This window comes from Agelaius tricolor, unplaced genomic scaffold (genome assembly GCF_023055355.1).
Source record: "Agelaius tricolor isolate 1412-34295 unplaced genomic scaffold, bAgeTri1.0.p SCAF_4, whole genome shotgun sequence".
In the NCBI taxonomy this organism is placed as follows: Eukaryota; Metazoa; Chordata; class Aves; order Passeriformes; family Icteridae; genus Agelaius; species Agelaius tricolor.
Window position 1 is genome coordinate 1,269,150 of NW_027269264.1, and position 27,811 is coordinate 1,296,960.

A 27,811-nucleotide genomic window follows, 5' to 3' on the forward strand; every position below is an offset into this window, starting at 1 on the left:
TTTATCACAGGCAGAAACTGCACCTTTTCCTGGCAGCCAGGGTTTTCTTGAACTACACTAGTCATCTTCTCATGTGTACTTGGACTTAAACAGCACAGATTCCTCCTTTCAGGAGCAGTTTTACACCCAGGTGAGCAGCTGTGTCGGCCAGCAGCCAGAAAGCCAATATAAACGAGAGGGTGTGGGGAGGGCAGGCGGTGTTTGCTTATTGCGAGGGAGGGAGGAAGGGTAAGAGAACTGTTGCTAAGCAATATGTTTCTGGATGACAGATCCTCTGCTTTGCTAAGTGACCAGAGTAATTATTTTTGGCAAATCTATGCAGTGCTCTGAAGGCTGTCATTGGCTGGTAAAGAAAGAAATGGGAGTGTATAAATATACAAAATGTATTTGATCCTTTTATAAAATTGGAGGTTTGCGAGAATTAGTCATCTGGTACACATGCACTTTCCTTTGCCTTTCTGTTTTTTCTTCAGTCTTTCTGAATTGGTTACCTTGGTGTGAATCAAGGTTGTTCTGATCCTCCTCTAAGATCTCCAGCTGCTGTTGAGGCGTTTGATCCATGCCATATTTCTTGGCACTTCCAGTCAGAACGATGGAAACCCAATGAGCCAGTACTGCTCTTGGATAAGCTGCAGCAGCAGCAGGTGCTAACAGGGTGAATTGATAACAGCCACTTAAAAACCCAGTGCCCTTGCCAGTTTTATCCCAAGCAGAATTTTGCTGTGCTTGCTCTGGCTGCAAGGAGTTCTTCCAATCAACACTGAAATGAGAGATGGAGATAAATAGCTCTGATCTTTACTGATAGTGTGTGAATTAAATGTAGAAGCCTAAAAATACACTTTGAAATTTTTTGGTAGCATTTCCAACAGCCATTAAAAGATGATTTGGACCCTGAAGATGAAGACTTTGCTTGCTTGGTAATCCTGCTGAAGGATCTGCAGGGCATGCCCTTTAAACCCTATGCCAGAGGTATAAACTCTTGTTCTCAGACTCCAGAGACTCAGTGACTTTTTTTAGTTGAAAAGTATTCCGAAGTAAAAATTCTATAATCTTTCTCATACTGATGATGTTTTTCATCAGAAGGGTGACATGACATATTGTAAATTAATGTGCTTACTTATTATCTTAGGGTCGAATATAAACCTGTGACTACGACTTATACTGAAACCTTAAAAATCCCTTAAACATAGCTTGTTTTTGCCACAGACTTGAAACTTAGTTTGGGTCCAGGGAAGGGGTGGTGAACCATTTTTTTTTCCCCCATAAGGCTTTTTGAGAAACCTAGAAGTGATTTTGAGGTTTAACATGCAAAACCCAGAGAAACTCAGCCATTCTACTTTCCTTTGTGGGAATATTTTTTAATGCTTCATTTGAGCTTGAAAATGAACCCAAAACTCAGGAAAAAATTTTCCCAAACATTAGAAGTGGAGAAGCTTTATGTAAACATCTGACAAGCAAAACAGCTGATTTTACTCAGCCTGTGCATTTGCATAGCTGTGTGAGATGCTATTCTCTCATTCTAAGTTCCATCCCCATCTTGCCCGTTTAAGCAGGATATCGGCACTGCCAATCTCAAATCCTTCTGGAAAAAAATCCCAATCCAATTTGTGACAACTTGCAAGTGACATGGTCGGGGGAATGAAGTGAGAAAATGATGCCAGGAAGGGCCAAGTCACCACTAGAGTGTCTGGGAGAGGTGCTGCAACCGGACATCAGCCTTGTGAAATTTGTCACAAGGTGTGATCCTTGCAGAAAGAACGGCAGAGAGTGGAGGAGAGAGGCCTCTTTTTCTTGACTGAAATTCATGCTTGGTCATTTAGGCTGATGTTGTGGTGCAGTTCCCCTTGCTAAGGGATGGAAATCAATCCCCAGTTTCTTAAATAAAGACAGGAGGATGCAGCACACTGTAATTACCTTTGAAGCATGTATTTTTTCCTGCTGCATGTTGCTGCTGGTACAGCTCTGACTAAAAGAGCTTGCCTGGAGCATCAGCACTTCTTTTTCATCTGCTGCTTTGTTCTCAGGGGGCTTTCTGTAGTTGCCAGCCTTAGTGGAAGAAGATCAAATAGCTCTGGCAGCTTTTATAGCAAGGTAGGATGTCATTTAAATAAAATGATGCACATGTATGGTGTAAGCCAGCCTCCCTGCTGAGAGGGCATAACAAACAATTAAAGAGCAGTTTCCTCTGGGGATGAATGGCTTTTGGGGAACTATTTCAGTTATATGTGAATTATATATGTATTACTGGGGACAAGTGATCTTGTAAAGTGAAACAGCTGAGAAAATCCTCTGACAACACTGTGAGTAGTCACAAGGGAGCTTCCCTGTGTTTGCCGAAGATGGGGAGAACTTTGAGTCGATTGTGGTCAATAAAATATGTTTAAAAACCAGAATAATCATAACTCCTAGTTAAACAGCAGAACATGAACTGATAAATTAAAGTAAAATAAACAGTTTAATTCTAGCTTGAAGATCAGAGCAGATTGCACTAAGTTTATTGACTGCCATGCTGCTGTCTGAATGGAATGCGCATCAAAGCCAAAATCCAGTGTTAGATGGAATTACATGGAAACATCACAGAGTAAAGGAGTGTGTCTCTTATTTACTGGAGAAAGGACTAAAATGAGGGAAAAGGGAACAAAATAGAAGAGATAAGAAAACTACTATAATTGGCACTCATCTTCTTGTAAAGAAGGAAATTTTCCATAGGTGACTTGAGGAGCTGCTACATAGTGTTGGGTCATGGCCTTATATATATTGCAGAGGAAAAGCAATTGAGGTTTTATGCTTACAACAGCTGATGGCTGCTAATGTGGTGACTGTGAGAACTGCTCAGTAGTATAGCTACTGAATTAACAAACAGCAGGAGTCCTCTAAAGAGATTTTAACATCTTTTGGTAAAGAGCTCTAGTATGGGTTGCTATTAGAGATGTGCAGAAAAATTGAAAGAGAGGTCCCTCCAAAAAAACTTTTAGAAAAATACAAACCCTGCAAAACCTTTTCTGAAGTAGTCTTTGAAGTTGCATCTGTGGGAACAACAGAAGAAAGGGGACATTTACTCCAGACTCGAACTGTAGATGAAAGGAAATTGAAAAGTAGCTTGACATTTTTAAGAGATGAGTAATATTAAGAAGCTTGACCCTGTAAAACAGGAAAGCTGCTGTTTCAATGATTGTGGAATTGAAGACTCAAATTTGAAACAGATAAATGGAACCACTTTTTATACAGAGCTTAGCTTGCATTAACTTGTGTAATTCTTTATTATGTGAAGGGCTCTACAGGATTCTGAGAGGAACACAGAATGTGAACAAATATATATCCAGTGGCATAAGTATTTTCATAGAAAGGGATATAATTTCCTGTAATTTGGGGCTCAAGGCTATTATTTTGAGAAAATAGCAGAGGAAGAAAAGTCCCTGACAGGCAGCTTTTTCCATAGTATTGTGCATTGTGTTATACACTTCTCTAGGTCTTTACTGCATATTTTACTGGATCTTTACTGAATGCTTTTGCTCACTGCCGGCTCTGGGTTAGGTTACACTGCCAAGGACCTTCTAGAAGGTAAGAAAAAAGGTTTCTAGAAGCTAAGAAAAAAATGACAGTTCAACTGTCTAAGCTGAATGGCCTTCTCTGAGAAACTCAACGTGACTGAACAATTAGTTTATCCTTCTGTCCTTTCTTATTTTTTTTGATCGCTTAAAAGGATTCTTCAAAAGTTTCCACATGACCTTCATGTTTGCAGTCTGATATGCAAACATTGCATGTTAAATCATTGCTTCACTTTTTATAAAGATTGAATCATGAAGGATTGCCTAGATACAGCATTTATTGCTGATACATGATAATTAATTATGATGCTATTTTGGCATTAGTGTTTAATCCCATCTGCCTGCTTGAAATTTAGTTGCTCATGGGAGCAATCAACCAGCTTTTCATTCTTACAATTTTGATATAGAAAGGAATACAAGTCACAATATATAAACACAAATAAGTGCACTCTCAGATCTGACTTTAAAGTCTAAAGCTTTCATCTACCAGAGAGCACTGTAGTCTTGCTACTGTTGCCCTTTCACTGAACTCTTAGAGATGTTTTATTTTATGGAAAGCTACTTGGCACAACTTGCTTCAATGTGCTCTTATTTGCTTTCTTCTGATCAGCACACTCTGACTCGCAGCACTTTGAAGTAAGAGCATTTCAGCTCTTTCGCTGTTAAGGCTAACTTATCATTGTTTCCAGGTTTTTAGCAAGCAGAGTCTTCTGTTGTTTTTTCTGCTGTACCTAATGTTTGAAGATTTCCATTGGCAAAAACCCAATCTGAACAGACTCCTGCAAAACACCTGAAAGATCTTTTTTTTGTAAAGTATATTTTATACCTTTTTGTTGTACATATGCAGCAATATCTACACTGTGACCATCTCTTATGCCTATACTGAATCTTTATGAGTATTTTGTTTTGAGACAATTTTCCAGATAAGATCCTTCTGTTATTGATAGAAGAGACTGAGAAATTATATCCTAAAGATGTGCAAAGGTACATAGAAGTTGTATAAATCTCTAATGGGATTACGTTTAATCACAACTGTGAACAACCCAGAAAAACACAGATTTATTCTCGCAATTTTTTATATGAAGCTTGAGCTGAATTTTTTTATTCATGAAATTAATGTGTATCTAGTGTTTACTAAAAAATTAAGCTGTACATGAGGAAGGCTGATTTTGAACGTAATTAAAGATTCATAATATGGGCTCATAAAAATATTCTTACATAATCTGTGTGTTTTTATGTAGGTATTTTGATTTGTTTTTATTCCTGGGATAATATAAATCAGCCTTCTTCAAAAATTTAAATTACTATTCTGTCACTTAAAAGTCTTTTTTACAGACTTGAAGTGAAAAATATTTTTAATATAAGAAATAAAGTTAGATTTTTGAGCATGTCCATGCACAGTAATTTACAATTATTGAAGCAGTTTGATTTAATAGGCTGTATCTCTCTAAGAATAAGAAGCACTTACATTACAATGCACAAGCTCACAAGTCAGAAACCGATTACTTTTAAACGGAAAAGCTTATAAAAAATGTGAAGTACTCTAATAATTTTAAATTACTCTATATTGCACATTTTCAGGTCTCTGATCACCTCCAAATTCAAGTGCTTATAAAACTGCTCCAATAATTTTAAATTGCTAAGTGCTGAGTGATTTAAAATTGTTAAAGTGCTTCAAAGTTTTTTAATAATTGCTTTAATTTAGAAGTGAGTTGAGCAATACTCCAGTATACCTTCAAGAGATTATTAAACTGATGTGAAAATTTACCATCTGTAAAGAAAATTAAACTATTTCTTTTAAAAAAGGAAAAAGAAGTGGGAGGAGGAAGAGAGAGGGCAGAGGTGCAGGTGTAAGAGGTTGCAACATGTGAGTGGTGAAGAATACAAGGATGAGAAGAAAAAAAATATAAACCCAAACCTCAGAGAGTAACAGGTTTGTTTGTTGTGTGAGAGACAGGACTTTGAAACTTATAGCAGCTGCCTAGACACAGGCATAAAGCTCTCCTTAAAGTTATTGCAGCAGCACCCAGAAGGTTAGATCGGGTTAATAGTGACAGAGGAAAAAGGTCTTTGCGGTTTAGGAAGAGCACACCTGACAGGCTCTGCACCTCTTAGGCTTTCAACACCTACGCTGTTGACTGGGCTGGAATGCAGATGCACGTTTTTTCCTTACCATTCCTTATGCTTGTGAAGTTGTGTGGCACACTTAAGTGGCAATTATTTGTGTGAAATAAACAACTGGTTTATTAACTGATACCTGAAGCAACGGTTTTTAGAAGAGCATTTCTGCTTAATAAAACACCCTTCCATAATGACATTTCCTGCTTTTGTTGTGTCCCAACCCATCATGTTACTTGATTTTTCTGCTAGAAATTTGTAACAAAGATACAAACTTATTAAACACAGCAAATATCTAATTGCCATTGAAGTAATGAAATTTGCACTTCAGATGTTTCTTCAGCTGATGTAACACTTTTTTTGTTTTAATCATTTGACTTGAAAGTTGACATATTAATGATATGCTTAGCAGGGAGAGACCTCTCTATAAAAAGTAAGAGAGCTGAATTATCAGACCATCTACTTGTAAACAACCAAACCAAACATACAGCTATCAGTTTCATATGAAATTCTCGTCCAAGTAGGAGTGTTGATATGATAGCCTTAGCTGAATTACCTTGTATGAATATGTATGTTTCCTGGGTGTATCCTTGCTACCAATCCTCAGAGCCTGGTCCTGGCAGTTTTGACAAATACAGCCTGTGTTCAGATTTCTGAAATACAAGAAAAAATATCCTGATTTTTCTTCTTGAGAGATATCCAAGCAGGTACTGGGGACAGTTGGCTGCACTGGTCCAGGAGGAGCCGGCAGGGGCACAGAAAGGACAAGGACCAAGTTGGCAGCTGGGGCTTAGAAGGCAGAAAGAATGAGACAAGCCGCTATTTCCCCCTCTGTTCTCATTTACTTTTTGCTATGGGAAGGACAGTGCTTTGTTTAGTGGGGAGTGCACACAGTTTTTTCAGTACTTGCTTTGACCTTTAATCAATAATGATTGATTTTGTGAAGACCTGAAGTCTCTGACCTCTGTCTGGCTTTGCAAAAGTAAAGTTAAAAGGTGCTAATATCTTTTAGTTACTGAAAATGCCATAAATACATCAGGGACAAAACCAAACACTGCTTTCAAGCCCATAGGATAACTCTGGCATTATTTAAGATGGGTGCCTAAATGAAAGCTTTTAGTTTTCAAACTCAAGGTATGGAAGTGTGACATTGAATGTAGGTTGAGGAGAGACCTGGCATCACCTTAGAAAACTAGAAACTCTTTCATAAACAGTAAACAATTACACAGTTCACAAGTGTCAGAGACCATCAACATGCCTTCATAGGCTCATTTGATCTATATGAATCACTCATTTTAAATTGGTCTAAAGAAAAAATTGAAATCAGCCCATATCTCCTTTATTATAGTGTGGACCTATCTTTATTTCTCATGAACTCATGAGAGAACTAATTCAACAATCATGCTGACTGTCCCTTTTTCTACAGGAAACAATTATTTAGAATTAAAAAAAATATTTCCTTATGGCCATGAAATAAAGAGCACTGCAAAAACTACTTGAATGGTTAGTCATACATTTGGCCTTTAAAGAACTGAACAAAAAGATCAATAACCTGATTTCCTTTTCATCGGCCTGGACTGTGAAGCATAGACCTTTTGCTTTGTTTATTGTGTAATGAAGGAGGTAAGGCAGTGTTAGCAGAAAGAAAAGATTATCTCCCTCTGGTAAATATATTGATGTTACAGACAGAGGCACAGTACAGCACAGAGAGTAATGAGAAATTTGACTGCTTTTCTTCCTTTCCTTCCTTTCCAGCTTAGCACTGCTACATCCCAATGAATTAGCTGCTACAAAGAGAAGGAACTCTTTAAAGACTGGCAACTGAGAGCATTTACAATTAGCTGAATTGATTAACCTTTACAAATGCTGTTACTCTACAAGGTGTTTTTTCTTCCACACTAGTGTAACAATATGCCTTATTGATTAAACATACTTCTTTATGGTAGCACTGATTTGTCTATGGCTTCTCCAGTCATAAAGCTGCCTCTGTAATAGCTGCTGCCTGTTCCTGTCTTAACACTGGAGACTGATTGGCATTTGACTGGAAAATGGAGACTGATGCAAACACTGGAACAGGCTGCCCAGGGAAGTGGTTGCATCACCATTCCTGGAGGTATTTAAAAGATGGGTTTCATGGGCAGCTAAAGGATATGGTTTACTGGTGGCCTTGGCAGTGCAGGCTTAACAGTGAGACTCAGTCTAGAAGGTTTTTACCAGCTTAAGTGATCTTATGATTCTGTGATTCTATGATTATGTAAATAGCTCAGCATGTCTTTAGTATCAGGAATCACACTGCAAAAGCAAAAGGAAATTTGCATTCCAGCTGCTCCTCTAAAGTCAGGGCTTGCTGAAACAAAGGGAGTTATCCTTTCTATTACATGTCACCTACCCTGCACAAAACACATTTTTTGTCTAGCTGGGAAAACCGACAGCTAAACATAAATAAGTAAGGAACATTATTTGTAGCAACATTTATGGCTTAGGTTATGGTATTTTTTTGTGTGTACATCACATGGGAATTAGGCGATGACAAGATTCTGCTTTTTGGTGATATGTGTTTTTAAATCTCTTTGAGAGCTTTTTTTGCTGGGGGTGTGATTGGTAGTGGATTAGCCTCCCTAAAAGAAAGACCTCGGAGAGATCAAGATCTTTTGGAAGGTGTATGTGGTGCCAAGTGAGTTCCTTCTAACCTTGCAACCTGTGAAGTTTCACGAGGATGTGTGCAAAATACCACCTGAAGTTTCATTCTCATTTTTGGAGAAGGGATGTGTGTGTGATTCTCATGATTATGAAGGCTGATGACCGCAAAGGCTGTTTCTCTAGGAGTTCACCGTGCTCTGCCCAGTGTTAGTGCTCACTGCACCTGGGAGGACTCTGCTTTAAGAAGGGAAGAGTAGAAATTTAATTTCCCTGCCAGTTCAAGCTGAGGCTTCTTCTGTGCAGTCTTTGATGTATTATGAATCATGCTGAATTACACATGTTGTTCCACAATTTGCTTTTCAGCTCAGCAGGGACTGAACAGACAACGCCAAACTCATTTCACTGAGGACTGTATGTGGGTTCAAGGAAATATCCTTCAATGTGTAAAAAAGACATCAGGCTTTATTTATCTATATGAATCACAAAGACTCAGGATTTTAGCAGCACTCTTCCAGATTTTCAACAGAAAAATGGCTTGCCAGTAAAAATTGAGGACATACAGAACATGAAGGGGCTTAAATTAGACATTCTTTCAAATGTAGATAAACTGGTTTGAAGAGATCTATATTCTAATGAATTTTGATAGGGAAGGTGTAAATATCATACATACATACAGTTTGTATATTAAGATATATGGTAACATGTACATGTAATATATTAGCATGTACATGTAATATATTAAACATATATCATCAAGTATTTAATGGTTAATATGAGGAAACTGATGTCATTCCATGGATCAGAGGAACAATGGTGGCACTCAGCCATTTCTTTCCTGAATAGCTGCTGTGTTTTTAAAAATAAAAAATCAGAGAGCTGCTGTAGCATAATCTGTAGCATTCACAGCATGACAAACAAATTAGAAAACAGCAGATGCAGCACAAATTAAGATGTATTTAGCACAGCAGCCCATCAGATGTGTGAAAGTCTTTTGTATATCAGCTTTGCAAGGTTGATGTATTGCACTTTAGACAGCTGATAATGAACCCTTCTAGCAATTAGAGGTGGAAATACTGAGGATTTGAAATGGTGCTGTTCCCAGTGGGGGCAGGGGGGAAGGGGGAAAACCCTTAGTGAGAAATTTACTGCTTTGTGTGTGTGCACTGAGCAAAACAAAGCAAATGTTTCAGTTTATGCGCATGTAGATTTTGAATTTCTCATTTATATTTTTACATTTAATACTCATGTAATAATTATTTCATTATTTTGTAATTTAAAAAATGTGTATTTCTTTGTTGAAATTACAAGTTTTATTGCTGGTACAATCTCTCTTGGTTGATGGGGGCTTTATTTAGTCATCTGATGGCAGGACAGTAATCTCACTAATCTAGTCTTCAAACTGCCATAACCCTTTTAATGGTTTAAATAATTTACATCTTTGCTGTTCTATTGAATTTTGCTTTATTTTTTTTTTTCTCCAGTGTTTCTGTTTCCTCCAGTGTTCCTCTTTCTACCTCGTTTTCCACAGCCAAAATCACAGTTTAAAAACCATGGTGGGAGCTTTGCATAAGTAAAGGTTGTGAGATTGAAGCCCAGAATCAGTTCCGTGCTTGATCCTCCTAGGTGCTGAGTGCTCTCAGCTGCAAGGAGTTGCAATGGAAATGGAGAGTACTTAGCAGCTCACATGCCTGAGCCCCCTGAGGAGAACAGCATATTACTGCAGAGCTGGGATCTATCTGCTATATAGATAATAATAGTTTCCACTTATATAGGGTCTTTCATCTGAGAATCTCAAAATGCACTACAGATTATGGATGTGCTACAGCAGTGACTTTGTTATGGCTGCACAGAGATTTGAAACTGAGGCAGGCGTTAAAGCTCTTTGTTACTTGCGAACAAAAGAATGTATCTTAGTGCCCCCACACCAGGCTTATTTTGACTAGGTTTTATAAAAAGTAACAAATGCTTTTTCTGTGAACTAACATATCTATTTAAATTGAATTCTGGTTCCTTAAAAATGTCTTTGTGCTGGCGTGTGTCGCTATCATTTTATTATTATTAGACATGGTATTTGTAACTCCCCACTCTCAGCTGCCATGCTGCTTGAAGGTGAGTGCCTTTTGAGAAAATACATCACCAGAATCAGATGGGGCAGCAGGGAAGCTCAGGCTGAGAGTACAGCCTCATCACAACCCTCTGCATAGCAGTGTTGATGGCAATCACTATTTCCCACAGAAAGAGCAGTAGCTGATCTCACCACTGATATGTGCAGAACAGTGGTATTGTGAAAATGTTTCAAGGGTCTCAGTCCCTGTATTACTGTTATGCAATCAGAAGATTGAGCCTAAATTACATGAACTATGCAGACCTCTGCAGAATGAGGGATTTCATGAATACTCTTCTTTTACACTGTAGAGAGTGGATACTGCGCTTGGAGACTGTGGGGAAACCATGGGGGATCTTGGGCAGGAATGACAGGGCCCCTTTCTTGCCATTTGGCATTGCCCCTGCATTTGTAATTAAAACTTGCAGCTGATGACAAAATGAACAAAAAATGTGTTTTGACTTCTACTTATGTTTAATGATTGTAGGAGAAACTTTCCATCTTTGCTTTGTATCATAAAAGACAAAAGGATGAGAACTGCTGGCATATGAGCAGTGTGAAATCTTCCTGTCTAATGTGATACTAGGCTGGTCCACTGCCCTAGAGAACTAGGTCTGATTGGCTGAACTAGGGGTGGTACCTCCTCTACTTTTCTTTTACTTACTGTTCTTTTGGCTCCTGGGTGCTAGTTCTTTGCATTTTCAGTGGAAATGCACTTTAATGATACTTTTCCCTTGCCCATAATAGGCTTGAAGACAGTTGGGTATACATGCAATTTTGATGTACTCTTTCACAAATTCTGATAGTCATTCTATGTAGCAACAGTAAGAAATTCTGTTAAATTCCATAAGCAGTATAATCTGAGATTCTGCAAGTAGAAAGACTGAGAAACCATATTGTTCCACTGCACTTTTGCTAGTGTTTTTTGTTTGAGGGGTGAATAAAATATCTGCTATGCACATTTGTCATAAGGACCATTTGGATTGTATATCAGGGCTCTGAGCAAAGAGTAAAGAGCTCTTTCCATCAGCAACTGTAATCCTGTCTTGGCTTTCAAACCATAGCTTTTGACCTTCATTTCAAAGCTGTATAATACTAGTAGTTATTAACAGTGATCACTTGGTATGATAGTTTTTAAATTAGACCAGATTGCCAGCAAAAGCACTCTGATTGCATTTAATCAGGAAATGAAGATGATTCTCTCTGGGCAAATGAGTTACCTTTACATCACTAAAAAAAATTAAAAAGCAATCAGGCAAGATTCTGTCATTTCCAGTTCTTTATTGAGATCCAGAATTACGGTAATGTCCGATACATAAAACATTGCCTAACTCTTTTGATTTTATGAAGCCATGGTACAGAATTATATCCCAATGCAGACTAAATATCACTGTGACAGAGACCAAAAGTTATTTTCTGGGTCATACATAGTTCAATTTTTATACTTAGGGGTTTTTTTTCTACTGACTATGCTTTGAGTGATTGTCTTAATTTTCAGCTTTGATTGCACAGATGTAAATAAGCCATGGCATTTGATTGTATACTAGTGAATTAAATGTTAGAAGTTTTAATAATGGTATAATTCCTAAAGTTCTTATAATTATTATTGAGTTTTAACAAGCATGTACATATGTAAAAATGGTTCATGCTTGTCATGAGTAAGTTTTCTGCATGCATAAAAGGGAAATTTATTATTTTGGAGGATTTTTTCCCCATAATTTTGTTTTACTGTATCTTGAGATTACTTGCAAGAATGCAAGACTTGCTGGTAAAATCCCCCCCTCCCCCCAGGATTTTCAGTAAATAGCTGTAGAAAACATGAAACATGGAGTTAGGCATGTGATAGACCAGGTTATCAGAGTAAGTAGTAAGTATTTTGCTTTTGCTATTTTGTTCTTGTTCTAAGATGAGGCTGGAGAATAACTCAGGGTCACATGAAATTGCTAAGATTCTTGAGGAAGTATCAAGTACATGTAGATTTATAAGTCAAGCTTTTTTCATCTCTTTACCTTCCTCTCTGAACCTGAGAAACAAAATGAAAATTTTTGCAACTCTCCCCTTTTCACATCCGTTGCATCAAAGTAGGAACATTTTCCTTTTTATCATTACCAGTATTAGCTCCCAAAATGTGTGAATAATTTTAATTAAAATATGGAAAATTTTAATCTGAGCAGTTCGCATATTTATATTGTGTTTGTAACAGAGAAGATAGAGAAGGTTTGTGTTTTGTGCAGTGTGCTCAACAGCATACTTTCTGGTATAAGATGTCAAAAGAAGGCCCACCCTGTAACATTTCTAGTGCACAGCCTCTTTCCTACTTAGTCAATGATAAGCCCTTGAAAGGGCCATTGCTTCCTGTGAAGAAAACTCAACAGCCCATCCTCTCATCCTGATGAAAATGCAGACACTTAACATACTTTATCCTCCACAGTTGCAAATAGCTAATCATAATTAGGAATCCTGCTGTTGGGAAAACTGCTCACCCTGGCACTAAAAATAAAAACCCACTGAAGTTGTAATTTTCCTTTCTTGTATTCTTCAAATCTTTGTAAAGCTAAGTGTATACACAGTTTGCTTGAAAGTAACATATGGATTCCTGTAGAAAAGACTCTTCCATTGACCTGTCTGTGTTCCCAACTCAATACATTTTCTGCTTTCTTACTGTAAATGAAGAACTAATTGCATATGATTCAGTCTCCATTCATTCCTTTGTAGGATGTTCCTTGGCATGAGACTAGAGAATGCATTTATTTCACTTGTATTTTTTTTATTTCCGTGTAAAATGCCCTGATTGGTTCTGCTTACCTGAAAATTGTATCTCTGCAAGCAGAATCTTCTAGTTAAAAGTACATCAGTATTGAAGAAATAATGATTGAGGTGTTTAGAAATGATTCATGATCACTGGAAATATAAAAATAGTTTGTAGCATAGTCAAAGACAATTCATTCCTGCTGGGCAATAAGTCTTACAAAATTCCCTGTGTGCCAGTTCTAATGTAGTTACAATGTAAGCAAATATAAAACATTTCCTTTCAATATTTGCCTCATTTCCTGTGTTTTCAGTTACAAGTCATGGAAATCTGTCTTGGTATCTTATCTATGTTGCATAATAGAGACCTGTGCCCCACACATTGGCCTGTCAAATTATGTACCTCCAATCAGTCTGCAAGTGTGTGAACTCTGAGGCAGACATGTGCCCTGAGCTTTAAAGAGAGTGTTTGCTGCACTTTGAACCTGTTCATCAAAATTTATAAAAAACCCCTCTTTTGAATTTTGACCATTTTGGATGCAAGTGCCAGCCAGCTTGCCTTGTTTTCATGTTCCTGGTGAAAGATGCTTCTTTACTGGGGGAGGGGACACAATAAACTGAATGATGCAATTTTTTTCCTGCTATCTGCATTCTTGTGACATTCTATTGAATTTGATTGGCATGCCATTAGCTTTACATTATTTAAAAGAAATTCCTGCAGTATTTCCAGTGCAACCAAATAATTGAAAGACATGTCATGCAACATCTCGGTTTAATGACATACATCACTATTCAGTACCATTGTAATGACATCTCTGCCACTTAAGATGTCTAAACCAATATCTGTGGTTTTCCAGTCACCCTATATATCAGTATACAGAACCAAAGTTTTTTAAATTTTGTGAGTTTTGTTTTTTGTTTTTTTTGTAGGAGGAGGAGATAAGGAAGTTAAATATAACCCTTCAAAACTGAACCAGGTCATAGAAAATGGCAGTGTTTTCTTACACCCATTTCATATTGAAATTGTCATCAAATTATATTTTCTATTTGGTTTGCATCATTAATATGTTTTCTTATGTCATCACCAAGGAATTTTGATCACCAACGTGATCAAAACAGGAACACAATTTAGCTCTATTAATTTACTACATGAGATCCGAATTCTGAGATTTCATATGAGCAGGAAAACATGGTAGTTGCCTCCTTAGACTGAATCACAGAATCTACTAGGTTGGAAAAGACCTCTGTGATCATCGAGTCCAACTTATGACCTAACACCACCTTGTCAATTAGACCATGGCACTGAGTGTCACATCCAGTTTTAAACATCTCTACAGATGGTGACTCCAGCACCTCGCTGGGCAGTCCATTCCAATGCCCAGTCATTTTTTCTGTGAAGAACTTGTTCCCAATGTCCAGCCTAAACCTCCTCTGACACAGCTTAAGAGTTACTGTCCTCGCATCCTGTCACTGGCTGCCTGGGAGAAGAGGCTGATCCCCACCTGGCTAAACCTTCCTTTCAGGGAGCTGCAGAGAGTTATAGGGTCTCCCCTGAGTGAGACAGGATAAACACCCCCAGCTCCCTCAGCTGCTCCTCCCAGGGCTTATGCTCCAGGCCCTTCACCAGCCTTGATGCCCTTCTCTGGACACCAGCATCTCAACATCCCTCCTGAATTAGGGGGCTCAGCACAGCACACAGCACTCAAGCTGTGGCCTCACCAGTACTCAGTACAGGGGGAGAATGACCTCCCTGCTCCTGCTTTCCAAATTTTTTTTCCATAATTTTTTCCAAATTGCTGCTTTCCAAATTTTTACTTCTGACTTCAAGTGTCCATTTTTGGCTCCCAATGTTTAGATGAGGAAAACAACATAGACATGTACACACTGTATGATATGTATACCTTCACAAAATCTCACCTCTATAACAGATAAACAGATTATTTTTTTGACAAAAACAGAAAGACTAGAGGAGAGAAAATGCAAATTCAAAGAGGTCTTTGTGTAAAAGTATTCCTGATACTTTATGAATAAAACTTATCTTAAAAAGCTCTAAAGCAACACAAATTCTTGCTTCAAGAACAGAATTGTATGAGCTGACACTTGTCTCACAGATTTATTAGTGTTCTGGGTTAGAGCTTCTATTGTAAGGGAAAAAAGTGAAAATAGAGAAACTTTCAGAAATGCACCACTATTTAAATTTAATTTTTTAAGGAAATTTTGTTGGTTTTAGATCCTGTTAGGCTTCAATATTTTGTTAAAAAGATTTTGCAAAACATATCATGTTCTTATGAAGAAGAGCATCGTGGAATTTAGGGAGTTGAATAAATGTGTTCTTCTAAGTGTGTACCTGAAAAATTTAAAATATTTGTATTTTGGGTGGTTTTAGATTTGGGTTTATTGTTGATTTTATTTTCATGTGCAATTAGCTAAATGGAGAATTCCTTTCAAAATACTGTTTACTAAGAAATTTTAACCTGGGCAAAGTGTGATCAGAAGTAAAGCAAATTGGAAGGAATACCAGTAAAATCCTTAACTGTTGTTTGTAATGTGTGTCTTGTTCAATGTTGTGCTTTTCAGGGCATAGTAAAGGAATTAGTAAAATACTCTGTTAAAACACTCTGATGTGACAGGACGGTGTTTGCATTACCATGATGTTTTCTTACACCCATTTCATATTGAAATTGTCATCAAATTATATTTTCTATTAAAGCATAAGAAATTGAAAATCCAATTTCTGATAACATTGTCATATACAGTTCTGCCTCCTGTACAAAGCAGTGGAACTTGGCTGTTGTGGGAATTCACTCTAGTGAATGACACAGGTACGTATCCTTTAGTATGAGCTTTTGGGTTTACATCTCAGATTTAGCTAAAACAAGCAAAGTGTACCTGGATAGTTCCCTATTGTTTGTACTTATAGGACACAAAAATATGTACATTATTTCTTTTACTCTTCACTGTAGTTTGTGCACATTAGGCTTTTCTTACATGCTTTTTATTTATCAAAGTATTTTTTAGAAAAATGCTCATTTTGGAGAGTCTTGTTAAGTTTCAAGATACTCGCAATATTATGGAATGAGATTTTTAGGAGACTGAATACTGATAATAATACTCAGCAAAAAATGAAAGTCAGCATGTATTCTGTGAGTATTACTTTTATTTATGAATAAATTTTCAGTGGTCTGTGCTCTGCAGGCCAGAGCTTCATTGTTTCATTGTAAATGCATAAACACATATTTGTCACTTTTTCCTCATTTTTTTAAGGAAACTGGTCAAAGTCTAAGGTCTAAGGACTTATATAAAGTTATCTAATGTTAACAGCTGTAATTTATATTCGCAACAATGCCAACCTCATTGAAATTATTCTGAAATTCTACTTTTCAAGGGATTTAGGGATATTTAAATTCCAGCAAACTGTCTTCAGCCATGCACTATGGAGTGAAGCATCCACCTGTATTCCCTCTCTCTCTGATTTCACAAATATTGCATAAACTGCATAAACCAGCATATTCCCATTATTAGGACAGTCAGCTGGGCATATGAGTGCTATGTATTTAAATTCTTCATGCTGAAGTGACAAATCTTGGTCTCCTGTTTCTTGGGTGAGATTTTGAGTGTTAAAATAATAGCAGTAACCTGAATGTGGAAGGAAACATTGCTTTTATTTTTAAGAACTCTGGCAGTGACATCAGAGTTTGAGTTGAACCTGGGGTTCATTAAAGGGAAAGATATGAACTGCAGAATTTATAAAAAAGGGACACCTAATTTGTGAGTCCAAAATGACATTGAAAGAGGAAATAATGCTCAAAATATCTGCTGTATGATAGATGGATTAGTCTTTTCTGGAGTGGGTGAAGGGAAGGATCCCAACTAAAAATCCTTCTCCAAATTAGAGATGGGGTAACCTCTAAATTGGAGAGAGATGGATTTGATGAGTAGACTGTTAGATGAATAGGAAGATGGTGGGCATCCAAAGGGCAGTGGTCAATGACTCAGAATCCCAATGGAAAAGTGCATTGACAAATGACAAGTGTTGACCTCAGGGGTCAATTTTGAGACCACTGTTACCTAATATCCCCTTTAATTTAATAGATTAAGGTATTGAGTGCACTCTCAGCAAATTTTCAGAAGACATCAAGCTGAATGTGCAGCTGACACATTTAAAGGACAGGATGCCATGCAGAGGGACCTGGAGGCTCCAGAAGTGGAGATAGGGGAACATAATGTCATTTAACAAAACCAAGTGCAAGGTGCTTCACCTGTGTTAAGGCAACCCCCGGATCCACATAGCCTGAGGGATGAACAGATGGAGAGCAGCCCTGCTGGAAGGACTTAGGGTGATGGAGGATGAGAGTCTTGACATGAAACAGCCATGGGCACTCACAGCCCAGAAAGGTAAATGTGTCCTGGCCTGTATCGAAAGCAGCATGGCCAGCAGGGTGGGGAGGGCATGAGGGTTTGGTCAGTTCGTCACCTGTGATTTTCTTCCATGGCACAGGGAGAGAAGTAGTTTGGGTCCCTTCGCATGGGAGAGAGTTCTCTGTGAACCTCTCTGATGTGGGTCCAATCTCAGGAGCAGCAGTTCTCCCAAAACTGCTGCATCATGGGTAACTTTTTCCATGAGGTGTAGTCTTCCAAGGACAGGCTGCTTCTGTCTGGAATGAGGGCCCTCTCTCTCCACAGGGTCTCCCACTCGATCACAGCCTCCTCCAGGTATCCACCCACTCCAGTCTGGGCACCTTCCCCACAGGCTGTGGGTGGATCTCTGCATTCCACATGGATCCCCATGGGCTGCAGGGGCACAGCTGCCTCACCATGGCCTGTAGAGGAATCTCAGCTCCGGTGCCTGGAGCACCTCCTCCCCCTTTCTGTACTGGCCTGGATGTTTCCATCTTGTTTCCCTCATGTGTTCTCATCTCCTCCTCTTCTCTGGCTGGACTTAAAACTGCACCACCACCTTTGTTTTGATTTTCTTCTTAAATATGTTATCACAGAAGTGTTGACAAAATCTCTAACTGGCCCAGCTTTGGCCAGCAGCATGTCCATCTTCAGAGCTATCAGAGATAGACTCTGCCAGACAGGATGGAAGCTTCCAGCAGAAGCTTCTCACAGAAGCCACCTCTGTGGATCCCCCGCCCCCTCCTCCCTGGCCACCAAAAGGAGGCCGTACAAAACCAACACAGGAGCATCTGCCAAGGACACACCAAACACTGTCAAATGACTACAGGAGGCCACACTCTGGCGAGAATCTGCCTGGTCAGGACATGCAATAAAAGTGTGCTTGGAGCCTGGATGTATAATTTAAGAAAAGTTCATGCTCTGGCTACTTCTGCTTCCCTAACCTTATGGCTGGTAGAAACGAGTGGAAGCAGAGGCAATCGTCCTTGCTCTCACCTAAGTTTGACTTTAAGTAAGATATATATTAAGAACTTTTATATGCCTGAAGTTGTGAAGCTGTTATCTTTCCAATCGGCTTTTTTAAACAGAATTTTATATCATAGTACAGGTGTTAGAAGTGGTACTATAAATGAGCTTTAGGGCTATCAGTAGCTCCTATTACCCTCTTTCTCTTTCTTTATTGCTTGCTTGCTCTTTGCTTGTACAGTATACTTTTTGCACATAATATAAAGAAAGTATTTAAAAGTTTATAAACTTTTAAATGTTTATAAACTTAAAATGTTTATAAACTTCACGTTATTTGTAGGCAGATGAGCATAATGGGAAAGGACTTAGAGAATTCAAATTTGAAGAAGGGGTGTCAGATACAAATATATTCAAGATGGGGAAGACATGGATTAAGGACTGTCACAAGGCTGCTTGTGAGAAAGAGGAGAGGAACTCTTAAACACAATGCCAGAATGTGAAGATCTGCACTAGAAAAATGTGCTATCCTTCAGACAAGGAGTGACAGAGACAGCTAAAATATTTTATACTATCCTGTGGTCAGTGTGGAAGCACTGTAGTTGCTGATACTGAAAGAAAATAGGCTTGTCAGAGGAAAGTATTTGAGGACATTCCATAGGGGCAATCCAAACTCAGCTAAACTACAAGTCTGCTTCACAAGTCTGCTATAATTAAATGCATTTTGAGACTGGAGAATAGAAATATGTGAAAAGTGTGTGTGATGCTCCTTAGTTTACTTTCATTTCTGAATTACAGAAGAAAAAGATGCCTCCAACAGAGCTTTTCTAAAATTCAGACTCAGGAAAGTATGTTATCACTAGAGAAAACTAGGTAGGTCAGTGACATTTTTGTTCTTGTGACTTTCAATTCTGAAGGAAACTCTTGCAGTTTTAAAAGTTCAACAATTAATCCATAAGCATATTTCCCCCCCAGCAGTTTTTTAGACTCAAACCCAATCATTTCCATACTATTCAACTTTATTATCATAAACTCCTGTTTGTTTGGGGTTTTGTTCCCTTTTATAGTGCTGATTTGTTTTCATGTTTAATTTCTATTTTGTCTTATGTGTCTTGGCATTAGGACACGAAAGGGTTGATCTTGGAATGATTATTCGTATTATTAAGCAGATAAAGAAAGCCAAGTGAAGAAAAGGTCACTTTAAACTTTTCTTTGTTAGGTTTACAAATATTCCAAGTAGCATATTTGTAACTTCAAGTGTAAGTATTTGCATCTTTTCATTTTTAGTAACTATATAAACACTAAAACCTGAATACAAGTGTTATCTGAATATGAGAAAACTATGTCTAAAGTTTTTCAGACCATCTAGCTTTAGGACTCTTTCTCTAGTCCCTGTCAGGCATCTGTTTGGAGCAGGGACCGAGGCATCGTTACCCTGCCAAAGGGTTTCATTCCCACCATTCACTGTAGCTGACATTTCTGCTTGCTTCGGTCACCTCCACACAACTTAAGGATGTGAAATCCCACTCTGAGCTATTGAGAGATGTTGGCTATAATGAGAAGAGAAAGGGCTTCAAAATAAAGATTTTATATCCCAAATATTTTATACCCGAAACACTTTATAGCAATAAAGATCAGCAGTTATAGAGGGAATAAATTTAAGAAAGTGTAGTTTGGTTGTGATTATAATTTCTGCAAGAATCTGTGTAATATGTAAGAAGTTTGTAAGAAACATTGATTTGCTTCTTTGCAAGAGGAAAAAAAAAAACCTGTCAAAGCAATACAAGTTGAATTCTTCTGGTTATTGCATTCAAACATTAATTATAATCCTAAATTTACCTCAACCCAAACCATCTGATTGAACTGTATTCTAATTCACAGTATGCAGCTATGAATGAGAAAAGTGATGAAAGCTCAGCATTAAATTTCCTAACTGGCAGGTCTGTCTCTAAAATGTAAAGCCAGTTTTGACATACCGGTATTTGTAATCCTCAGCAGATTTAGTCAGAATTTATTCTCTGAAGTGAAATGGTGAGGGGTTTTTATTAATACTCCATTCGGGTGATGATAACAGACATGTGATGGTCCAGTTTGCTTGCAATCCTGATTTCCTAGAACAGTGTGGTTGATGAAAGTGATCGAGGAAGTCTGAGCACTTGTGGCAAAACTGTTAATTGCTTTCTGGTTGTTACTGTCATATTGTAATATTTTCATCACAGTTACCTGCTGAATAGAACAGCAGATTTTTTTTTCTTAAATAATTGTATTTTCTGGTTTTATATGTTGAGATAGAGCATTCAAGGCACGCCATTTAATAAGCCAGTGTTAATATTTTCCACTGAATTATACTTTTTGTAGCTTCTCTATTTTCTAGTAAAATATATACATTATTGTGAAATAGCTTTTCTTGAGATACTGAATACTGATTTATTGATAAGGGTTCTTTTCTGTATCAGAAAAAATCCTTTGTGATAAACTGCTTCAAGCCAGACAATGTAGAGTTAGTAAGAGGTATCAAAATTATGACCTTACTTTATTGTTTGCCACATTTTATTTCATTGTTCACAAATGGGGAATCTAAAATATCTTTATTGAGCAAAGAAGAGTAGCAATTAATCTTTCAGCCCTCAGATATTATTCACTCATTTTTCACAGCATTTTATCAAGGTCATCATAACTCCATATTGTAGGTGCTAATACTAATAACTTGGGTTTTTTGAATTTTAAAGGTATGTAATAAAGATGAGTATTTTAATTGCTTGTTAGTCAGCAAAATTGCAAAAGAAATTACAGGCTAGCAGAAGATGATGGTGGTGATAAGTCCTGAGTGAATAAAAGTTCTTGCAGATGTGAGTACCATAACATTAATTCCTTAAACCTCAGTGAAAAAAAAAAAAAAAGAGCAGGAAAAAACAAATCTTCTGCAAAGAAATAATTTTCTTTGGTCCATTGCAAAAATATGGGAAGCAGTCTTGTGTTCAGTCTTGTGATCTGTGGAATCAGGAAGAGCTGAATTTTGTAGATTATCACAGGTATCATGAAACTCATACTGCTAAAAAAGTCTTGTGTTGAGAATGAATCTAAGACCATTTTTATATTTTGAGTTGAATAGAGTCCATCAGTGAAAGGAGACTTATGACAGCCAGGAATTTTTCCATACCTAAGGTGGTTTCTTTTTGGTCTTTGTCTACTAATACCATTTCCATCTTGCTTGTGTTTGTCTTCATCCATGTGTTAATCAATAAATTTGTTTTCTACGGCTGATGAAAATATGCTGACCAACATACAGTACTGGCCTGTGACAAACATGAACCTGAATATTGGACTCATGCTCAAGTTTGTCTGATTGCTGCTTATAGAGCTTTATCAGGACCAGATGAAACTAAACATTATGAATCTGTGCATGAGGAGATTCTGCTACAGATCTGTCATCAACCTCTAGTCACCCTGCATGAACTGTTAGGACAAATAGTGTCTAAATAATAGATAAATAGATAAAATAATATCTAAATCCTTACATGCCATCGCTCTCAACCGCACTTTCTAACAGAGGCTGGGTGTCTTAAAAGGCTTTATTCTCACATAGTTTGGAGACATTGCATATACTACAGACCTTGGAGGTTGTCACTTAGTGACTAAAGGTCACTTCACTCATTGTTCTTATTTCTATCATAAGAATTTCTTTTCCACATCCTCACTGACTTCTTGTTTGTTGTGGTTTATCCCCAGCCAGTAACTAAGCCCTACTCACCATTTCCTCACTTCCCCACAGTAGGATGGAAGAGAGAATAAGAAGAGGGAGAGTGAAAAAACTTGAGGCTTAAGACAGTTCAATATGTAATAAAAAAGCAGTGCAAAAAGATGAAGCAAAACAAAGAATTCATTCTCCTCTTCCCATGGGCAGGCAGGTGCTCACCCACCTCCAGGATATCTGGGCTCCATCATGTGTAATGCTTACTCAGGAAGACAAACACCATCACAGTGTCCCCTCCTTTCCTCTTCTCTCCACAGCTTCATATGCTGAGCATGGCTTATCTGGTCTGGAATGTCCCCTTGGATCAGTTGGAGACAGCTGTCCCCTCCCAGGTGAGTCCCTTCTCAACTCCTCGTGCACCCACAGCATGGTTGCTGGTGGGGTGGGCTGAGGAGCAGAAAAGGCCTTGGCTCTGTGAAGCCATGCTCAGGAGTAATAAAAACATCCCTGTCTTATCAACACTGTTTCCAGCACAAATACAAACCATAGCCCCACACAAGCTACTGGGATGAAAACAACTCTATGCCAGCTAAAACCAGCACATCATTTCATGATATATGTAATGATGTTTATGGCTATCAGCTCTTGGATAAAGGAGATGTTGGTTCCAAGGAAGATTAAGGTCAAAGCTCGCCTGACTGCAAAGGAAAAACCGTATTGCTGAGAAGAGAGTTACAAGATCATAGATTCATCAAATCAAAACTGGTTCAGGTAGAAGGGACCTTAAACACCACCACACATGTGGTTCCAAGCCCCATGCCATGGGCACGGAGACCTCCCACAACACCAGGTTGATTGTAATCTCATCTAACCTAGTCTTGAATACCTCCAGGAATGGAGCATCAACAGTTTCTATGGGTAACTGGTTCCAGTGCCTCACTACTCTCTGGGCTGGATCACCACATACATTTGCCTTTTTAATAATGAAATAGAAAATTATCACCTGTTTTTATTATATGCTATTAGCATGTCTTTCTACATGCATGAAACCATTCAGTAAGGAGAATAGAAAGGCACCAGCAGATGAGCTACCGAGACTTGCATTTGTTACCTTTAAGAGAGAAGAAAAATTCCTTTGTCATTTTTGCTATAGAAATTGTTTGATAAACAACAGTTTATATTGAGCTAGCTGGAAAACTTGAACTAATACTGTTCAAATATGATCTTAACTACTTTAGTTTTGAAATGGGAAATGACATATGTACATCAAAGCTAGTCCCAACAGTAAATCAAATTACCATGCCTTACAACTCTAAATCACTCACATAATGCAAGCAACACTAATCCTAAATAAATCCAAGAAACAGAATTGAAAAAGAAGTATTTCTGCATGAAAAAATATGGAATTCCTTAAGATGGAGGAATGCTTACATTGCATCAACTCTGGGACAAAAAAATGCATCAGAATGTTTTTATCTGATATGTAGTCTCTGATACTTGAGGTGATAAGTGGCATTATTCAATAACTCAGTTCAAATTGTCAGTTAAGATTCCTACTAATAAAATTGTAAAATTGACTGTGATTTAATGCAAAATCCACCTGGATTATGTAGTTAATACTGTATGCAAGCATTTATTGCACATTGCCAGTTCACATCAGACAACCAGGGTTACCAACCCAAATAAAGCTGAAGCAGTTTATAGAATCATAGAATGGCTTGGATTGGAAGGGACCTTTAAAGGTCATCCAGTCCTACCCCATTCTGGGCAGAGTCATCTTTCACTAGATCAAGATTCCCAAAGCCCTGTACAGCCTGGCCTTTAATGTTCCCAATGATGGGGCATCCACAACTTCTCTGGGAAACCTGTTCAAGTGCCTCACCAACCTCTTTGTTAAAACTCCCTTCCTCATTTCCAATCTAAACCTATCCTTTTTTCAATTTAAGACTTGACCTTTATCTTGTCACTATAGGTCTTTGTGAATAGTCACCCTCCACCTTTCTTACAGACCCTGCTTATAATGGAAAGATTGCAGTAGTTGTCCCTGGAGTCTTCTCTTGTCCAATTCTTTCAGACTTTTATTAAAGCAGAGACAATCTTTTGCAGGCATCCTCTGGATTCATTCCAAGAGGTCCACATCTTTCTTGTGCTGAGGGCCCCAGAGCTGAACACAGCACTCCAGGTGGGGTCTCACCAGAGCCAAAGGGCAGAACCCCCTCCCTCGCCCTGCTGGCCACACTGCTTTGGTTGCAGCCCAGATTTGGACTGGCTTTCTGGGCTGCCAGTGTCCAGTCATGTCCAATTTTTCATCCACCAGTGTATTGGGTCTATCTGAGATGGAGTTAATCAGGAAGAACATGGTGAGTGAGCATTGTGAAAGGCCTTACAGAAGCACAGATAGATGACATCTCTAGTTGTTCCCTAGGGATTCTGATGCAGTCACTCCATGACAGAAAGTCGCTAGAGTATGTTATGTATTTATGTGCAATATAGCCTATTACATTTATTGCATAAATACACATGTATGTATGTAGAAGTGGGATGTATTTTATTACTGAGGAAATCCATACATACCACTATTTTTTGCACACCATTTCAAAGATAAGCTTTGTGATATCTATAGGGCCAGACTGTGCATGAACTGGACGTGTCCATTTCTGATGGGATGGGCAGCATCCTCTGCATATTCTTCCATGCTCTATGCTTCGGAAAGGCTTAGAAACAGTATCATATCTCCAGAATCAACTCTGATTCACTGTGGTTATGCATATTTGGGGTTGAATTAGAAGGAAATATAAGCACAAAACTGGTAAATCAAAAGGACAGAAAAATGGCAAGGAAGTATAATTTAAATTTAACGATTACCTCTAGTGTTTCAAGATTTTGAGACTTCCTCCCTCCACTCCCCCTAAAAAAAAAAAAAAGGAGGGAATTTCACAATGTGTTTTGGTCAGAAAACACCTTATTTTTTCAATTTGTAGACATTTAATAAATTTGTAACCCAATTTCTACTCTAAGGACAACAGATTGTCAGAGTGGTTTGTGGAGTGTTTTCAGAGTGTGGTGTTCCATTTCTCACAAAAATCTTCTCCATTTATACTTGCCTCCATCAGAATCTCTCAATATACACATAATTCCAGACTTATTGAATGTATTTCATGCTTCATATTGCTTAATTAGAAGTGAGGAACATTAGCTTAATTGCAGATATTCATTGGTGTCTGAAGATACTGTCCATTTTCACACAATCTCTTGTCTTTTCACATGTTCAGTTTTCCATTAAGTTGACATACTGTAAATAGATTTTTAGATATTTTTCTTAAATGAGAAAGAAAATAATTCATAGACATATAATTTTTTTATAAAAAATACAGACCCTGGATTGAGATTTGATGCCATAGTCATGAATCATATACAATAACATTGTAAATGAGATAACTGCAGTATTATATTCTCTGGGCAGACTTAACAGATTCAGTAGAACTAGGAAGATATTGTAGCTGACATTTCCCTATTTCTTTCAGAAAAGCCCTTATAAATCCTCAGTTTGCATATTGGACCTGATTAAGTCCCAGCAGAGAAAATCCTAGATTTAGTGGTTTTAATTTCCTAAGTTACTGAGTAGGAGCCAAACTTTATAACTATCATCAAATTTTACTAAGATACTCTATCAACTTTCCTTCTTATTCACTGACAAAACATTTCCTAATAAAGGAAACCTACTAATATTCTTAACAAATGTTAACTTACAATCTCTCCAAAACGTTATGCAAAGGTGGCCGGATTATTTTATTTTATTTTTTCTATTTATTATTATGTGATTCTTGACAATGCCTTAATGTGGAATTGTCTTTATTTCTCAATTAATTTTATAGAAAATAAATATTTATGTATCAGAATATATGTTTTTGACAATTTCCCCAGCCTCTTGCCTATCAGTGCAAATGTCTCAAACTGTACTAATGTCCTTGAAGGTCTCCTGTTGACTCAGTGTGTTATTATACACTGGTACACAGTGCTCTCTAGAGAATTTTGTATGTCTGCTAAAGGAAAGACATTGCCTAGAGATGAAATATCCAGGCAGATTTAAACAATAGGTTACTGCACGAATGTCAGCTTCCAGAAGTCTACTATCTTTATTTAAGAAAGCCCTTTTTCCTTCACAGAAAATGGAAGTGCTCCAGTGGTGCAACCTCATGTGCAGAGACTTTTTCCTCTTCAGTGTATGTAATTGTGGTATCTTCTATAAGATTGCATAGCAATGTGTTTTTCTTGGGTGATTCTTGCATCTCATTGCTTTGTCTAGGTTTATGTTACTTAAGAGAGTGGAACAGAAATATTTCTAGGAAAAACTTCCCCATAAAGTCAAGAAATTTAACCATTTAAAATATTATATAGAATTTCATAAATTTCCTCTGTCAATTTATTTTTAGCTTCAGATTGGTTTTCAGTTCTGGGGCACCTACTAGACATTTCAGGAGACCTAATTTTTTCTGTCTACATTTGCTGTTTTATAAGCAGTCTACTTCATCACAGGGAAATATTTAAAGCTAACTGCATTTTTGACACAAAGGTAATCTGTCCTTTTGAAATATTTCACATACAAAGATTAATAAATTACACATGTTGCTATAGCAACTATGAATCAAAGTATAGTAAGTCTAGACAGTGCTATTCATGCCCTTTGAAAAGAAAATCAAATACAAATATGAAGTTTTTGATTCATGCTGCCTAGAATAATTTAGTAAAAATTAAAACAATAGTGATTTATTTTACCCTGGTCTGTCTGCTTGTAGAATTAATTTTAGAGGCTCATGTTTAAACACCCATGTTTTTTCCTGTGTATGTTAATGTGTTATGCTCTCAGATTTTTTAGCATAGGTGTCCCTTATGGGCCATTTTAAAATAAAAAAAATTCTGATTCAACAGTGACATGAAAAAAATCATTAGTATAATGATCAACTCTTTCTTAATCAACAATAGACACAAGTGATTTTCATTTACCTATGGGACAGGTGAATCCAAAATGTCCTTGAAAATAAATTTGCTCCCTTTATTATGTTAATAATGGTATGGAAAGTCTAGGATTAAAATCTATGCCTTAAAGTCAGCTCTCTAGCCTGAAATGATGGTGATGACTCAGTCTAAGAGAAGGATTGACCAGGTAAAAATATGATGGCTATGTATCACTTTTCTTTTACAGTTTACTAGGTGTGTTTTGTTTGCATTTGCAAAATAAAAAGGCAAATGTTTTAAAAACCCTTTCCAATTAATTTATACTATTTGTGAAGAGTGTGGCAAGTGGGATAGGTTCTAGTGAAATAGACCAAAATATGAAGAAGTGTCTCTCATGGATTTTGAGTGGTACTTAGTAAATATTTGTTGCATCCACAATGGGTATTAAATTTTTTCCCCATGAGAACTGTAACTCTTGAGTTTAAAAATAATCTCTGCCCAGGAAATGAGTGACAGTGAAGAGATTACAACATAATATTCACTCATGAGTGGCATGGAAAAAATGAATGAGGAATTACTATTTCTTCTCACAATGTGAAAACAAGGGAGTATCACATGAAATAGCAAGACAGTATTTTCAAA

The 27,811-nt window shown here is 37.5% G+C and overlaps 1 long non-coding RNA gene across 1 annotated transcript; it reads left to right on the plus strand.

The window, feature by feature from the left end:
- LOC139589459 (uncharacterized) lies at positions 1-26,436 on the plus strand. Its single transcript, XR_011679014.1, has 3 exons — positions 1-130; positions 22,531-22,605; positions 26,380-26,436. It is a non-coding gene; the product is annotated as an uncharacterized lncRNA (long non-coding RNA).
- The last annotated feature ends 1,375 nt before the right edge of the window (positions 26,437-27,811 follow it).